The sequence below is a fragment of the Tenebrio molitor genome, chromosome 4 (genome assembly GCF_963966145.1).
Source record: "Tenebrio molitor chromosome 4, icTenMoli1.1, whole genome shotgun sequence".
Classification (NCBI taxonomy): Eukaryota; Metazoa; Arthropoda; class Insecta; order Coleoptera; family Tenebrionidae; genus Tenebrio; species Tenebrio molitor.
The window spans coordinates 24,087,208-24,091,803 of NC_091049.1; the positions used below are offsets into that span (position 1 = coordinate 24,087,208).

General features: G+C 36.8%; 1 long non-coding RNA gene across 1 annotated transcript; it reads right to left on the bottom strand.

Moving 5' to 3' along the window:
* On the bottom strand, window positions 1-4,132 carry LOC138128188 (uncharacterized). Its single transcript, XR_011158561.1, has 2 exons — window positions 238-4,132; window positions 1-179 (listed from the first exon to the last, which is right to left on the bottom strand). It is a non-coding gene; the product is annotated as an uncharacterized lncRNA (long non-coding RNA).
* Between the last annotated feature and the right edge of the window lie 464 nt (window positions 4,133-4,596).

The window sequence follows — 4,596 nt, forward strand, 5'->3', positions numbered from 1 at the left end:
TATAATTCAAGTAACATTTTATTCATCATTTTTACAGTAATTATCACAAAAGTACAATTATTGAATTGGAACTGCCACATTAGCTTCGTGCTCTTGTTCCTAACATCTTCTTCATTAACTTCTGCTGTTTCATCCAATGCAAGTGCCCGGCCATCGAAAACTGGCAATCTTTACATTTTCTTCAAATGATTCTTGCCGTAATGTGAATTAACTTTTAATGAAGTTCTACACACTTACCCCATATCAAGAAAAGCGTTACCTCCGTGATGTTTTTTTTTATTGTTCCGGCCTTGAAACGAAGGTTGGTTGTTGACGTCCTAAATAATTACGAAAAAAAAAAACAGTGTAAACATTGATACGAATGATTATGATACGATAAGATACGAGTATAAACGGACGATCGTTTGAGTTTGGAAGGATTGAGAAAACGATAAATAATGGAGATATGAATTGTGACGTGTTTAAAGATTTTCATGTGTAATATAGGTAGGTACTTAATTTAAAATACAATTTTGGTTTTCGATGGAGATGGTGCGCGTGTCTTGATAGAAGCGGTTGCTTGGATTCCTGGACGGGAGAGGAACATTCTTGGAGATGATTCTACTCTTGCAGGGGAGACCTGTTTTAAAAGGCTGAGCTAGAGCGAGGGCGATGGGTGCTCGATACTCTACGATGAGGCGAATAGATGTGGATGAGTGTCTCGGGATTCCCCGGATGCAGTAGAGAATGTTCGCCGGGTTCTTTAGAATTTGAGAGTTCTTTGGAAAGAAGGCTAAAAAATGTTCATGAGAAAAATGTTGCAGTAAAACACGAGTTCGACATTTTAGGAAATTTCAGTTAAATCGAGGAATTACAGAATGAATTATTTTGATTCAGATAGCGAGACACCAAATTAATGTTTGCTAGATAAGGGAGTAAGACATTTTTTAACGTATAGTAAAGGTTGATTTGCTTTGTATATAGTGACAATGTTATATAAAAGTTATTTCATTATTTGTCGCTTATAGTCATATCTTCATGAATTGCAGTAAACCATGTTTCAGCAAGATAACACCCAACTACGAAAAGCTTGGAATTGAATAACTTGAGTAAAAATCGCTCTCAGAATTACAGTAGACATAACTGCAGAAACGTTATTCTTTACGAGTGAATTTACTTTCATTGCGCACCATATCAACTTTATTAAATTTTAAAAGTATTTGGACACTAATAATTTGCCAGAAGGGCGGCCGGAGGATATTTTTGTTTCCGCTTTGAGACTTTTGGGACTCGATTGAGGGTGTACGAGAGTCGAACAATCTTGGGGATGATTCTTCTCTTGCAGGCGAAGATCTGTTTTAAAAGGCTGGGCTAGAGCGGGGCACAGATGGGTGCTCGATACTCTGCAGTGCGGCGGATGAACGAGTTGTAGGCGTTAATGAGTGTGTTGGGATTCCCCGGATGCGGTAGAGAATGTTACCCCGGTCGCAAATGAGTTCCTCCACGCGGTCAAATTTTTGCAGGTCTCTACCTTTTTGACCCTGATCGGCAAACGAATTCCTCCAAGTACCTGTAATTGGATTAGAGACTGGCGGTCCATCTGGACCAAGGAGGTTAAAGTAAGAGGAGGGAAAGCCAGTTTGAAAAAGTGATGCCACCCGCCAAATCGTGCAGAGCCATAAAAGGTTGCTAAACAAGGGTGGTTGGTGGGGATGGTACCAGTGGCGTATAAAAGACGGGGCGCACAGATGCATTTATTGTAATTTGTAACATAAAGTACATGAAAAAAATTAACAAAAATAAAAGAAGTAAATTTATAATTCAGAAAAAACTATATGTACATGACGGGGCGCACTGGAGCATTTGTTGTAACATAAAAACGCTTAACACCTTGTTGCCGGGGTTAAAGGAACGCCACTGGTGCCAAAGCGATGCGATACCCGGTGGGCCGTTCAAGGACGTTCGCGGTCATAAAAGGTTGCTAGAGAAGGAACGATTGGCATCACTTTCAATGCATTACCAGCATAGGGCGCTTTCCCTTCTCTTACTTTAACCTCCTTGATCTGGACTGACCATTGGCCACCTGTTAATCAACTAGCACAACACGTACAACAAATGCCAGTGAATCTTTTCATTTTAAGAGTCAATTTTACAGTAGCCATCCCTCCATATTGATATTTGTTGATGTTCTCTTGAGGTTTCAAACGTTCATTTTTCTATTTTGCACCTATAACACAGTCAGTATAACACTCAAACGGGTTTCGAAAAGGAGCTCTTTTCGATACGCGGTTTCAGGAACATTTACTTAAATTTTTAATGTTGGCAGTAACTTATAGTGAGTTGTTGCTAGGTGATCACTGCATTTCACGACACTTTAAATTCAAAACTTACAATTCTTCGTCTATTTACCAGCGTTACCAACCCTTATATTTGCCAAATATAATTTTCCTAGCATTATGTTTTGGACTTTTTTTTAATTTAAGGGACAAAATAGAAAAAATATTGTATTATACTTGTTTTATAAGCCATTTTGTCGCACTTGTTTACTTATAGCACTCGTCGCTGCGCTCCTCGTGCTCTAAAAAACGCGTGTGACAAAATGGTGTCTTATAAAATTTGTATAATAAATAACTATTAAAACAAAAGAAAAAGGGCAAACACTTTTAATAAAAAATGAATAAAAGACGTATTTGCTTAGTAAATACTACAATAATGTTCTTGACATTTTTAGTTATGTGAAAGCGGTGTCGTATTAGCCCGTCCCTGATAATCCTCTACATTTCGCTACCTGACCTAATATCCACCCTGGTATCTGCATTTGGAGAAACTCGTTTGCGCCGGTTACCCCGATTCTTTAGAAATTGTTGGACGTCGAAGTTCAGGAAACCGTTCTGATAGAACCTCACTTCTAGGTTCTAGGAATCGTATTTGAGGGTTCCTTGGGAATTGATGGCCGTTCAGGTAAATTGTCTCATAATGATTGTCAACCACTGGAACGCTTTTAACTGTGCCTGTATATGGTCGTTCACGGTTGACAATCAAGAGCTGTACCTTGTAAATTAGTAAATTACAATGGTATATCGTCATATTAAAAATATAATATTCCTGCTGCTAAAACTTTGAAGGAATTTCCAAGACAATTCAAATATATTCAACTAGGTAAATCTTACATTTAAAGAAAAGTAATTCAATATAATCAGATTGAAGATAGATTCGCCAAATTAATAATTTAAAATTTTCAATCATTTCAAGGAACCTTCCTTGTTTAAACTTTTTAATGTAAACTAGGCAAAAATGAATAGGGAATTCCACAATTTTTCTTGAAAAGCAAAATAATTACCCCAATCCTCCTGCGTATTCTTAAACTCTAGATAAATTTAAAACGTTACAAGTACGTGAAACGTTACATTTAATGTGTATAGATACATATTTATAACATATTTCATTACAAATTTTAACCTGTATTTATAAAAAATTCCAAAATGGAAAAATTCCCTATTCATTTTTGGCTAGTTTATTAAATGCAATACGGATGTGGCTTTTGTAATAACAATCACCGCATTATCCTGTGTATGATAATTACTTTCGAGCAAAACATTTTCGAGAAACTGCCATTCGAGGAACTTGCAATTCGAGCAGTCATATCCGAGCAATTGACTTTCGAGCAATTCGTCTTCGAGCAATTGCATTCGAGCAATTTACCTAGATTCTTATAATCAGCCGAGTCTGTTTTAATATTTAATATTTGAGGACTCGTAAATTTTGCGTGTCTTTCATCACTAATATAATTGACGAGTCATCTGTGGCTTAATTACGTAATATCATAGCAACGGAATATATGTGGAAAACCCTTAATAAATATTTGTCACCACCAGGATGGTTTTTACCAAGGCGGTCTCTATTTTAACAGGCCGTGACACTGACTTCAGAAAGTGGTCTGTGGAATGGCCCACTAACGTCTGACAACGTTGCTTCGCCAACCTTTAAAAAAAGTTACTAGTTTTGAAGTTTTGTGATCACTCACTGTCACTCACTATTTTGTCATTGTTAGCTGTCAGTTAATCATCACTGAAAGATTTTTCTAATTCTCGTATTGCAACTTTACTTCAGTCAAAGTATATCAGGTGACCAAGTCAAGGTAATTATGTGTATCCTGTTTTATAAGATAGCTATTGTTAGTAAAATTTAATAGAGTACTGTATTCTGAACAAGTGTCCTATCCAAAATAAAGATAGAAGTCCTTTTAGTTCACCCTGATTGCATTAGCTCGAGTGCAAATTCCAACGCATGCCACCTGTACACTGTACAGCTCAGGATAAGATTTTTTTTCTAAAGTCTTACACAGAGACCATTAAAGACCAATAAAGGTGCAGTATGAATTTTTAAAAATAAATAAGAACTGCAAAAGCTACCCACTCGGGTGTATGGACCCTACCATCAATACAGGTTTATAATTTAAAATGGATTTTAGACCTAATGGAACGAGCAACAAAGATCTCACGCGCCAGTTTTCTAGTTCCAAAATCCGCATCCATTCTTGCATTCTAATCTTCTTCGATGGGAATTTGAAAACGCTAACGTAGGAAGACTTACTTGAAGCATAATTTGACTTGCAAT